Source organism: Oculina patagonica, chromosome 8, assembly GCF_052425735.1.
Source record: "Oculina patagonica isolate OP01 chromosome 8, crgOcupat, whole genome shotgun sequence".
Classification (NCBI taxonomy): Eukaryota; Metazoa; Cnidaria; class Anthozoa; order Scleractinia; family Oculinidae; genus Oculina; species Oculina patagonica.
The window spans coordinates 26,802,301-26,815,911 of record NC_135765.1 but is presented as its reverse complement, the minus strand read 5'-3'; the positions used below and the strand labels follow the sequence as shown (position 1 = coordinate 26,815,911).

Sequence of the window (13,611 nt, the reverse complement as noted above, 5' to 3'; positions counted from 1 at the left end):
CGGTATCAGTGATCAAATTACTTTTCAGATTTAATGTGGTTACTTTACAGCTTGAATGCTGCAATACCTCACACAACCTTGCAACACCGGTATCAGTGATCTGATTAACCTCCAGAACTAGTGAAGTTACTTCACAGCTTGAATGCTGTAACGCTTCACACAACCTGGTAACACCGGTATCGGTGATCCGATTACAATTAAGATCCAGTGTGGTTATTTTACAGCTTGAATGCTGTAATGCCTCACGAAGCCTGGCAACACCGGTATCAGTGATCCGATTATCCCCCAGAACTAGTGTGGTTACTTTACAGCATGAATGCTGTAACGCTTCACACAACCTGACAACACCGGTATCAGTGATCTGATTATTACTCAGATCTAGTGTGGTCACTTTGCATCTTGAATGCTGTAACGCTTCACACAACCTGGCAACACTGGTATCAGTGATCTGATTACGACTCAGATCTAGTGTAGTCAATTTACAGCTTGGATGCTGTAAAGCTTCACTCAACCTGGTAACACCGGTATCACTATGACTATAAGCTAGATGTAGTAACAAATCGTCAATGGCACAGTGTTCTTTCTCCAGTGATTCACAGATACGTTTTAATCCAGACAGTGTGAGAGCTGACTGAAAGATCAAACTATTCACAATAAAGGACTGTTTAGATCGTTCATGCTGTGCTGTAGTAGCTTCCTCTTCATTTAGTTCACTAATTACATCTAACAAAAATGAAACTGCAATGCAGTCAACATCATTTAACTTCTTAAACCACATTCGGCCAAACTGATCAGAGAAGTGACGGGGATGATTCTTTACGACATTTTTAGCAAATTCCTTGTCTCGATATTCACTGAGGCACTTTGCTCTCAGGAGATGGGGTTGCGTTGTGATTGAAAAAGAAATACTCTCTAGTAATCTGTCCATTAGTTTGACATCTCTTTTCTTTGATAGAATACCGGCAAAGAACTGCAAGACCATTTCAGACACATTTTCTTCAGGAATTTCATTTCTCATTACAAACCAACGAGCAGCCAAGAACTCTTGAATGGTCAGGTGGGTAAAACTTAACTGCTTTGTGGTTTCAAAAGCAGATGTCCTGAAAAGAGGACCACAATGAAGAAGACCACTCCCTTTCAGTTTATCGATTTCTTCTGATTTAAACTTTTCTTTTATGTCTCTTTCGTCAAAAATCTGCCTTTGCTGCAGAAGCAGTTGAGCTGCTAACTCTGATAATTTATCCAGTGTGCTTTCAACGACGTCTGAAGCCTTGTTTTCTCAGGAATTTCTTTCGACTTATATTCTGACTCGGCATTATGTTTTAGTTCAAAAATGTTGACAACTTCTGAATAAATGTCAGTTGCTGACACGGGAAGATCAGTGCTCTTGGATTCTTGAATAGAATATTCCAAATAGAAACACATCAGAAAACAAAGGACTGGAATATGAGCAAAGCTAACAAGATTCTCATTGTTCATGACATGTTCAAGAACAGTGTTCTTCATGGTTTCATTTTCTCTGAAATACTTTTCAATGTACTCTTTCACCTGCTGTGCAGAAAATCCTGTAATTTCCACGTATTGGTCAAAGCGAATTCCTCCCAATTCATCAGATTCGTCGGGTCTTGATGTGATCATAACAACAGACTCCCTCATCATCTTGCCTTTGATTAGCTTGGCACACAGTGCGGCTACTGGCATTTCATCACTAGCACTGTTTGGATACCGTTTTTCTGAGTTACCAGCGATGTAATCTCGTTGTGAATACTCGTCATACCCATCCAAGATAATCAAAAACTCCTCAGGGTGATTAACAAGGTATTCAAATAATGAGTCATCAATGTTCGAGTTTTCTTCCAGTACTGAACAACAGTTTAAAAGCTCTCGCAAAGAAAACCTGTCATTTCCAAGCAAATTCAGTTGACGGAATGTCAACAAATATGCAAACTTGATACGATGTGTCTTCAAATTTGCTTGTGATTGAAAAAGTTTATCATCGGCCCAATCCCGAACAAGCTTTTGACTAAACAGAGTCTTTCCAATCCCTGCTTTTCCAGTGAGAAGAATAGATTTGGGATTAGGCTCACCCTCAGTGCTGCAAAGGAATATCTCTTCACTGCTTTTGACCTGGGTTCCGCTGACTTGCCCATAATATTCCAGCAATTCACCTCTTGCTGATTTCATGTCATAATAATTCAGCCATTCCTGTCTTGTTGATGTCGCATCCTTCCTAAAGAGGGTCTTTCTACCATGCTGTATCAGAAGATTAGTGAATATATCATCTGTTCTTGGGTTAGATATGGTTGGGGAGGCCATCAGTTTGGGCTGGAATTCCGTTTGGCTTTTAATAGACGCTTTCAAAGCACTTGTGTAGGCACTCACAGCTGAAAAGAGGAAAAACACAAATATTTTGTGCAGGGTTAAGATACGTACACATGTACAGCTGCAAACATCAGAGATGAATCATTCGGGTATAGCTTTACCTCGCCCCATATTTTGTAAAATCCTCCGCTTCGCAGTCAGCAGACTCGAATCTGAAGGATGGTGGGGGGTGGGGGTGGGGGAGGTTAGGAGGTGTTTTACTAACTGCAACAACAACAACAACAATTACGTATGTATCCATTTTATAAAATGATTAAATAAAATTGAAAAGACGTCTGTTTATGAAGCTACATTTAACCTATTGGCTCCCGGGCCGGCCGTAACCGGCCGCGCGAAAAACCACCCCCTAAATTCCCGTGCAGGCCTCGGCCGGCCGTAAAAAGCACACGTTGACAAATGTCCTTTCCCTTCCTCCTTTTTGGTTCTCCTATTGTTCTATAGATAATTTGGGCAAATAAACCAATCAGAATCTGTTTTCTGCGCATATTTTTAGGGAACTCTTGGGGTCCTAGAATGAAGGTTTGTTCTAATTCCGTACGTTGAAAATTTACAAGAAAATCATGGCGTCGTGCGGTATGTATTTACAAACTTCCAAGGCCTTTTGATTCTGAACACGAAACATACGATCTTTTGGACTTGAAAGGAAAGGAGAAACACTATAGTAGAATTTTTAAGTGGCCCTAAAACGAAAAACCATGAAGTACAGGGTGCTAAAACCTTGTTGAGGAAGGATTCATCTGTCCTTCCACCGCGAAGACCTCGTACCATGGCGCTTACAAGTGCGTTTTGAATTCAAATCACGGACTTGAACACGGTCTAAATCATTAATGCTGCTTTTCAAGACTTCGAGAACGAAATGGTAATGTACTGTTATTGCTTCGAATTTGGATGTAATGTTTTGAAGGATTGCTAAATCCATTTAGTGTACAATTGACTCCAAAAGCAGTCTGCTAAAATTAAAACTGACTTCACCTTTAACATGACATGTGGATAATTAATTCTGCCATGCAGAACAGCAGCACGGCTCGAAAAATTTCGATATGTTTACGCTTGTAAACACATATCTTGGCTATATCCTAACTGAAAATAAATTCTAAACAAAGTTTCTTTCAAGGTTCATTCATTTATCCATCTTGAGTTTGGAACTTTAGGCTTTTGAAGCCCTTTTGAAGCCTGGGCTGAAATTCGCCATGTTATCGGGCCCTTAGAAAATTACAACAGTGCTTCAGAATAAACGTGATTGAAGAAACGTTGAACCGTGAAAAGCATAATCCATGAACGATGCTACCCAAATGTTCACTGGGAAATCGGAAAAAATTTATCCCCGTCTGTGGCAGTATAAACATTTTGATACGACAGGTTGCATAAATCAGGGTTTTGCTAAAAGCAGGCCAGTGGCTTGGCGGGCCCACGGCCCGTGGCCCGGCGGCCTGCACCTTAACAATCTCGTCCACAGAGCCCGCGTTCCCCTTGAACAGCGGGTCGGGAAACTCAAGGGCTCTGGACGAATCCACAACCGGAGCCAGGAAATCCTGGTTCCGGTTTGATTGAGCGCGTGCGCCAGAGATTGTGGTGAAACAAACAAGTTTTCAACGGCCAATCAGATTCAGACGCCTTTATGGCAGGCTTTCAGAATAGCCCAGAGGTCCCGATCCCTGGCGCAGACCAGAAGCATCGCACCCTCTTGGGACGAGATTGGCAGCTTAACAGCTTTTTGGTCAGTGGTATATTAAAGCGCATACTCAGATGTGCATCATCGAGTGTACATGTGGTCTACAATGGACGATGGCGAGTTTTTGGTTTCTTTGCAATTTTAATCATTTCAATCCTCTGTACACGTCTGCCGGAGAGAAAAAAAATTTGAGAAGTGGGTAATTTGAAAAATTACAGAAGTTCATTAGCTTATGAACTCCTGAAGATTATAAAGAAAGAAACAAGCATTTCAAGTGTGCTCAAACTTCCATTGTTTGTGCCATCGGTTTCTGTAAACAGACGGACAATATATTAAGAATCAAATGTTTGTTTTTTTAGCATAAAGCAACAAACAGATCCAAGGATTGCAGACAATTGGAATGATTGAAATTTCAAAAAAAGTTTACCATCGTCCATTGTAGACCATACTCGAAGATACACATCTGAATATGCGATTTAATATACCACTGGTCAACCAAGAATCTGTTAAGCTGCGGGCCGCCGAGCCGCGGAGCCTGCAAACCCCGCAAAAATCACCTTCTTAAGGCTCCAAAAGAAGAAATTATCGTGTTTATTAATAAATGGAATATTACTCAGGTTGCCAATATTGTCTACCCAGAATTCCTTCGGTCTTATCGTTCTTGGTTTATGCTTCCACTGGGTCAAAATTTCTTCAATAAGGAACATACAAAGGAGTATGTTTTAGTAACATTCATAGTGTGAAGGAACGCTTGGAAAGCGATGCTAGTGTTTATTTAGTGGTCAGAATTCTGTAATTTTGTTACAAGCGGTTTTTATGCTTTTTCATGCCGCCGTGATTTGAAGATAATTTTATCACCTCCAATAATTGCTTTTCTGCACCAAGAAAAAAGCTCAGTGTTATTAAATTAATGACAGTGTCAGTCGAATGTACAGATTGAAAACCAGACTATTTTCGATTTTTTAATTTGTATAAAGTCTCTGTGTTTTTGCAAGCTCCAAAATGACGCAAGGAGGTGAATAAAATTTTATCGCTGTCTTCAATTTGTCAAGGCTGATAATCTCTTTTAGTCATAAATTGGTCTCTCAACATGTCTAGTTTTAATAAAAGTTTACTTCAGAAACAAATTTTTCTGAATTTACTGCGCATATGGTTTATTTTTTCCACTCTCACGTTTGTGTTTAATGCCAAAAAAGAGCCAGGAATTTGGGGGTGGGTGCGCGCTAAAGCCTTCGCGAGTCAATGGATTAAACCTTCAGCTCTGATGGCCAGTTCAAGGGTAAAGGGACGGCCTCTGTTCCACAGCAATCTAGATCGCATAGGTGGAAGAAGATCCACTAATGGGCCATCAATAAAGCTGCTAATCCTTTTCCACAATTTCCCATCAAAAGCTAAGTTTCCAACATTCTTGTAACCGGTGTAACCTCTTTTAGGAAAACAAAGCGGAATGCTCTGTTTTGGAATTTTTCAAAGTTAATTAAAGGAAAAACACCAACCCGGTTGTTCAAAGCATGATTAAGCTAATCCAGGGTTAGCGTGAAATTTGATTTCAATTTTATCATTTTATTGAGGTTTTGTTAATATTTCCGTCCCCCAGTTTTGACGTGGACCAATCTCAAACTTAACAAAACATTAGCTATGGAAAACCCTTCAAAACAAGAGAAATTAAAATCGCCATCATCTTTTAATCCTGGGTTAGCGTTAATCGTCTTCGGCCCAGGTGTATGAAGTGTATTTTTGCCATGTGACATAATTATACAGGACAGGTATGCAAGACGTGCAAATCAATACGAGCAAAGTTAGTATGAACTACATGTAAAGTCAGCAATGTGTAACAAACAGGAAATTTCTACCCAGGTATAACCTTAAACTCTACATGTATGTTGTTTAATAATACAATCACTGACCTTCTAACGATGGTCTTTTTTCGGCATTGCTTATGAAGTCTTCTAGTTTTCTATTGAGCTCATCTAATTTGTCCTTGATGCTTGCCTCATCCTTCACCCACTGTCTAAGAAGATCTCGGTAGTGTTCCTCAAAATCAGGGTCCATACATTCTTTTTCAAGGTCATCAATAGCATCTTGGTAGCATGCTCCTCCCAGTCGCACTAAGGTGTCTTTGATGTCGTTCCAGTAGACACCAAATGTTGCATCATCAATTGAAGCATCAGTTGCATGACCGTAAACTGTGTTCCTGTGGAACTTGATGCGAGCAATGTTAGCCTCGGGGGTTAGGTCTGTTACCAGAGGAAGGTTATCCCAGCCAGTGGCAGGAGGAACCAGGCTGCAAATATTCCTCAGAAGAAGTACCAATAGCGTGGTGTCGAAGTCCCTTGATGAAACTGAAGATTTGATGGCAGGGTACAGTTTGCTCCATTGTGACGGATTTAGGACTTTCTTGTTTTTAAGTGATTGTAGTTTAGCATGAACTGCAGGATCAGACAAAACTGTGTGAAGGCTTCCAGGTGGACGTACCCTGTTAAAGGTCTCCCTTAGAACCTGTGATCCAACATCAACCAGAAGACGACACAACCGTGCGTAATTGGTTGTTTCTTTAGTGGAAGGAAATGATGGTGCTGCAGAAGCCATGAAGGCAATGCTCTCTAGAAGAAAAAATAATGGACATCGATAACGTAAAGTGAAAATTATGATTATCAGGAAAGATCAATCAGCATCAGGATGGCTGGCCAAATACATTTTAAAAAATGTATTTGGCTACTTAAAGGGCTACTTTGTCACGATGGAGCGGTTACTAAGCCAATGATTTCAAATCTTGTGCCCACGATCACTCGTAATGGATCGAGACGAAGCAGAAATGGAAAGCTAACGCTCGAAAAGGAGAAGATAAACCTTGCAATCTGAGTAGAAGCAAAGTAATATATACTACTTGAACTTGTAATTTTTTTTAGGACGTAACGGTATCACACAACTAGAAATTCCGCAGCAAGCATTGTCGTGACATACATGGCAAAATAAAAAAGAAGCCTAATTGTGAAGTCCATCGGCATCAATAATTAAAGGCGGCAAAAAGACTCCACTTATCGTAGGGCCTGTTTATATGGAGGAGAGTTGTCCCTGGTAGGAGGATTACGCTCCATACCGAGCCACCCCGGACGAGAGAGCTTTTCATATGTTTCTTTATAAATAGCTGCGAACTGTTTATATGAGAAATTGCAAAGTTGGCTCAGGGGCAGGGTGACCCTGGATGGAGGGTCACTCGCTTTGAAGGTAAGGTGACCCTGGGGAGGGAGCCAACTTTTTTCCATATAAACAGTTTTGCCTCGCCTACCAGGGAAAAGTTGACACATACGGAGCATGTGCAAATGTTGCAATCAGCCAAAACAACGTCGAAGTCGGCGGTAAATTTGTCCAAAATGGTCTTCGTCGAAGTTTGATTTAGAAAAGCCGCCAAAATACACTGAAAATAGATATTTCAAAATAACTCTCGCCAGTGTTTTGAACCGAGAGGGCCAAGTTTTGGCTCGGTCAACAGGGACAAACTTCTCATATAAACGCTCGGTAAAAGATAGCGCGGGGGAGAGGGTAACTCTCCTACCAGGGACAACTCTACTCCATATAAACAGGCCCTAGATTATTGCTCTAAAACAAATTTTAAAAAGGCGGGGGTAGCTTAGTGAGAACTATTACTAGTTACTATAGGAAATCGCACAACCTTCTTGTAGAATTCGTGATAAATAATTTACATAACAGCTGTACAACAACTGAACAAACGTCACGAAATATGTCGCAGGGACAAATACAATGCGCAGGAACCGCGAAGGATAAGTTGATAAATGAGTATTTATTCTTCGACTTCAAGAGTGCGGGAATGCAGGAGCAGTTGTTTTACTAGTCTTTCTCGACTTCGCTTAAATATGAACAAAGTGGATCTAAATCCGCCAGTCACAATCAACGGAAGAAACCTTTCTTTTCTGAGAGGTCCAGTTTTATAATGTATCGATCAAATCAAATCGAAACTTTAACATGGCCCCCCAGGCAAACCCGGGGAATTTAAACTATTGATGTTTTGGTTGTTTAAATTCCCATCCCTCACGCGAAAAATAGTGTTCAAATGCCCCACATAACAGTCCCATTTTGCGATCAAATTCCCCTACTCCCGGGACATAAATGGAAAAATAATGATCAGTAACGGAAGTGTATTTCTTTTTGGTGTATGATGTAAGTGCAAATTGGATATACATGAAACAAATTTAACTTTAAAGCTTTTGCAGGCCCTTCTTTTGCAGCTACAATGTCATAAAAGAAAACAACTGATTCTTAAAGCCCTCAAACTTCCCAATCTCCGCCAAGATTTCGACCAGAAAAAAACGAAAAAACATAAGCGTATGAAAGAGAAGGCGTATCACTTCACGATTAGAACTTTATCTTGCTGTTCAGCAAAATCGAGTTTTTTTTTTTCAAATAAACAAACAAAAGCCATCCAAAGTCAATTGCTCGCAGTTGGGCACTGGCTCATTCTCGCTTCCAGAGCTTTTGTGTCTTTTTCGTCACATGGTCGGCAAAACGAGAAGCAAGCATAGTCAGGAATGATATGGCCTGCATATTCGGCCTGCATACCTGTCGATTATTCTTCTGCATATGATTCTGCAAAACCCAGCGACCGTCAGCGATTTACATTAAAGCGACGCAAGCACAAGCGCAAGCACAAGCGCAAGGACAACAGCAGCTTATTTCACCGTGAAAAAAGGCTTCGATTCAAGCAAAAGCTCAAGCACATTGTATTTTGGCCCTTGTGCTTGTGGGGTCAAAATTTGTCCGTTTTGCGTGATCGCGCTTGTGCTTACGTCGCTAGTGAAAACCAGGCTTTAAGGTCGCGCAGGACCCTTGCAGTCATTATGTATGTATTTATTTAAAGAGTATGCACGAACAGCGACGACAGAAGCCGAAAACAAACGAAATATTCATGAGAATTTTTTCTTACAGTTCTTACAGTTCTTTGTACAAGTAGTTATGGCTAAAGCAGTTAAAAAGGCGCTTAAAACGGCCCGCGCAGGCGAAGAAATACAACAATTGAGTCGATAAACGTTTCATTAAACTTTATTGAGATATTTAGAGCGAAATGTAGTTTAGATATGTAATTTCAAGAGCTTTATTTCAGTAGCCCTTATAGATTTCAAAATTTCTTTTGTTCGTCTCATGTCAACAACAATAATTAACCACGAACACATAGGGTGGTCTGCCTGTGGTTAAAGTGCTAGGTCACGGTATTTTAGGTAATTCTATTTATTTTCGTTAATTATCTAAACTTCAAATTGGCAGAGCAAAAGTCTTTCTTGGCAAAATCACGGCCACATAACAAGCAAGGATGATTTTCGAGCATTGTAAATGACACTCTCATACAAATTGAGATAAACTTGAAAAAAGCCGGGTAGACGTTTTTCAAGTTTACTCGAACAAAATCCGTTTTAATCTTCTCTAATTTAGCCCATCCATGCCCTTTTTTGGCCTTTCCGTGGTTTGTTTGAGTTCTTCTACAGTTTTAAGCCGTTATTGTGATATTTCAGATTATTCTATGAACAGTTGGTCGGTGCCGAAATTGCCTAAAATTGCGTGACATAGCTATAGCCTTTTTAAATCATAAGCAGGAAAAACAATAAATTTCGCTTAGCCTAGCCTGCGTTGCAGACGAACTAAACCCGGGTATCGGATTTTGTGACACGTCCGGCTGCAACGCAGGCTAGCTTACCCAAAATTACGTAAAATGTTCTCACCTTAAGTGAACAGCACTCGGAAAGTCCCTATTCGAAAAACGTCTTGTCTTTGAAACTGTAATTTACCAGTCAGCGTGCCCCGTGTCTCAGCATGAATATCGCTAGTCAATATTCAATCTTTTTGTTCTTCTGTAGTAAACAAAATCGAAGAACAGATAAATATCGATACTCATTATGGATCTTATAAATCTTCAAGGATGAATTACCTCTGAGGAGAAACATCCTTCTCAGCGTTCTGCATGCCACATTTCCCATGCGTTTGAAGACAAAAAGTGAAATGAAAAAAAGAAAGTTTTGATGAAACAACTGAAGAAGAAAGAACAATAATCTTTAAACATTTCCACATCCAAGCTTTAATTGGATAACCTTGGATCAATCACGGGTCGATACATTTGCTGAATGCTGGCCAGCACTCAAGAATCTTTGGAACGTTAATATTTATAATTACATTTTAGTACCACTTGTTGCTTATCTCTTATTTATTGTGTCCAATAAATGTTATATTTCATAAGAAAAATATTTTATTATAATTGACATGAGAGGTTACGCGTGGCCGCTAGTCAGTGATAATTTCAGTCTCTGACTCGACACATCAGGGAACTTCCCCTCAGACAAAACTTGAATATCCGGTTGAACCAGTTAGAGGCTGTGGCGTGATCACCGCGCGCTGAATGCTCGATTGATTATCACGGTTTTTTCCGCGTTTCGACATTTTCATTTTTTCCTTGGTTTTATAAAAAAAGACATATATTTATTGTCGAACTATTTCACAAGTGTATTACAGCTTTTCGCCTTAGCCCGTCAGTCAACTGATGAATGGAAACCTAAGTATAAAATCACTAGCTTTCGAGCAATAAAAATAACTAATAGCGACTACATGTTGAAACCTATGGCAACTAACTACCGTTAAACTAGTAATTAAGTTGCTCTATAATTCCTTAATATATTATCCAGGCTTTAGTAAGAAATGTATGGTTGGAAAGTGAACCGGTGCATATTCAGTAAAAACCTTTGGCTTGAATTCCATGCTCTACCATTCTCGAAAACCTTGTTTTTAAGCGACCTCATCCGGTTGCCATTGTAACAATGGCAATGGAGTTCATTATCCCAGCGCAGCTTGTTAGGTAATTAAAAGATATATATCCTCCACTCCTTTTGGTTCAGGCACTCAAGAATATTCCAAAGCGGAGAAATCAAATCGCTTACCTAAAATGAAGTACTCTGTTCCTATCTTGAATAAAAACTCAGAAGGACACGTTTGTAAAACTCTTGTGCTCGTCACTGTGGCGTACCACCCAAAGTCGACCCAAAAGTCGCTAATACAGCTAGGCAATGTTCAAAACTTTTAGCACAGCGAGTTTTGTATTCTCTGAAAGAAAGAGTCCAGGCGACAGATAGACATGTACAACGAGACAACAGGATGAAATAAGATTGTGACCTTTTAAACCTTCACGGATAAATTACCTCAGAAGAAAAAGAATCCTTTAGCACGCAGCTTTCAACAATGTTTTTCTTTTATAACTGTCAACCTTCTGGCGCGCTCATTGGTTAATTTTTATGCAGACGCCATCGGGCGTAGAAACATTTCGCAATGTTCCTGACACCCCGTTTGTAAAACTCTTAAGTGTCTTCGACACTGTGGCTTAGCAGTCAGCGTCTTAGCGAGAATGCAGCTCGGAAATGCTCAATCTTTTAGCGAATTAGCACAGCGATTTTGTTTTCCATCTGTAGTATTCAGTAGCTATCCAAAGAGAAGTCCGAGGGACAGATTTAGAGAGAGGGGTGGTGAAACCGAGACACTTATCAAAACAACCAGATGCGTTTAGAGTGTGACCTTATAAACCTTCAGGAACGAATTATGTCAGTTATCAGAATAATCAAACACTTGGCAAAGTCAATTTATTCACGAAGTTTCCCGGCGTTTATCAAGACCTCCGGTTTTCCCGCCGAAACTAGCCCACAGTGTGCCGTATCTATTTTTCATTCTGCTTAGTTCAGATTTCGTAAGAAAATTTTTAAACTTACATAACTAATGAAGCTTCCCAGGCGTTTCAGGGAACAAGGGAATACGGCAATTAACTTTTGGAAACATGGAAACATGGAAACAAAAGTGAAATAAACTGGGAACACGTGAACACTCAGGGAAAAGAGACCACCAAAAAGCAGGGATACCGCCAAGATCGACCAAATACTTGTTGGGAACACGGGAACACAAGGAAAATATTTTTTGGAATGAGGCAACATAGACCCTTCCCAATAAACCAAAAATCAGAATGTTACGAACTGCTTTAACGAAAGAACACAACCAGCGTCAATTACACGCTTGCAATCGTGTTTAGCAGGAGCTGAGTGGAACAAGAGTTGAGACTCTAGCGGTAGAAGAGATGTTCTCTTCATCTCACCCGGGTGAGGCATATCCTAGTGTCTGTCGCTGATCCACCATCCATTTACGAAGTGGCTCGAAATAGTCAGTCAGTGCTCCAACATCCAAGTTTGCTCTTACCCATCTTAACCATATTGCCACAAGAAGAAATGGTATTTTGGATCATTATTGAGGCATGAAATAGCCGTTCATGGCAATGAAAACGTATTTAATTACAAATGTGCAATTTTTCTCTTTAAAAATTCGCGTTTCGAGCTTTAGGAGTAGAAATTAACAGGGTTTTGCCTTTCCCTTTCTGCATGTATGACAAGTAATTCAATACGCCATTTCCTAGTTGCGGTTTACTCTGTTTCGAAGTGAGTTCTAGTGCCCAACACGTCTTTCATAAAGATTGGCTTGCGAGACAGTGAACGTCCATGTAAAACTCATTTCCATATATAAGGTACCAGGGGCCCGTTTCTCGAAAGCCCCGGGAACTTTTCGGGACCGTAAAGCGATTTTTAATTATCTGTATCTTAAAAACAGAGAAGTGTATAGGCCTGAAAGTTTTGTATGAAGGGGACCTCTGTTCATATTAAAAATATGTGAATGAAACAGCTCTGTAACTACGAAAAGTTTGAGATTTTGCTATGGCTTTCCGGGTGCGAAAACTTTTCGGGACCTTTGAGAAACGGGCCCCAGCACTCATTTAAAAGCAGAAAAGAAAGGCAGCTCTGAAATGGCCTGTAGTGCATATGACACGTGACCTAGTTTGGGAATATTCTGGAATAAGAATATATTCCGGCTATTCTGCTCCTGGGAGCAGAATAGCCGGAATAGAAATCCAAGTATTCCGGAATAGGCCGAAGAGCAGCCAAACGAACGCTTACGCGCATTATCCCAATTATTCTTATTCTGGATTGATCCCAAACGAACGCGCCCCTAGTGAATACTGCACGTGTGAGACGTGACCCAGTGCCGAGTCTGACACGTGATTCTAATCAAAGGTATAGGTGACTCGTGAAAAAATGAATGACTTTATTAATGTGTCTAAATTCTTTAGCTGAGGGGAAAAGTCCCCTCTACTAAGGCTCTTCGTAGTTCCACTTACATGTAGCTAACAACTATAGTGAATGCCTCAGCGCGCAATTCCTAGACTTAAATTACTCTGCTGACAGTTAGTGAAGAATAGCTGCTATTTGTAAGACAGCACATTGCTCGCTTGCAGTTTTTACCAACTTACCCGATCTTCTTTTCCGCCTCCTTTGACTGATAAATGGAACAAGTGTGCAAAGGTCCTGTATAACCTGCTGCGTCACATGCGGCCTTGTGGAACTGGAACTGCAGCACGTAACCAGGGTTAGGAAGAAAATAAAATAAAATATTCAGAAGAAAATAAAAAATATTATACTCCCTCCTGCTAAATATACGCAAGTAACGCCCGTGTGAAAGCATACGCCCCT

The 13,611-nt window shown here is 40.3% G+C and overlaps 1 pseudogene across 1 annotated transcript in view; it reads right to left on the bottom strand.

Annotated features, from left to right (window-relative positions):
* Window positions 1-10,074, bottom strand: part of LOC144663693 (uncharacterized) — a 40,673-nt pseudogene extending 30,599 nt beyond the window's left edge. The window contains exons 1-4 of the transcript XR_013572650.1: window positions 9,993-10,074; window positions 9,787-9,915; window positions 5,962-6,657; window positions 165-2,384 (exon numbers count right to left, since the gene is read on the bottom strand). The product of XR_013572650.1 is annotated as an uncharacterized LOC144663693 (transcript). The remainder of the gene's footprint in view (window positions 1-164; window positions 2,385-5,961; window positions 6,658-9,786; window positions 9,916-9,992) is intronic.
* Between the last annotated feature and the right edge of the window lie 3,537 nt (window positions 10,075-13,611).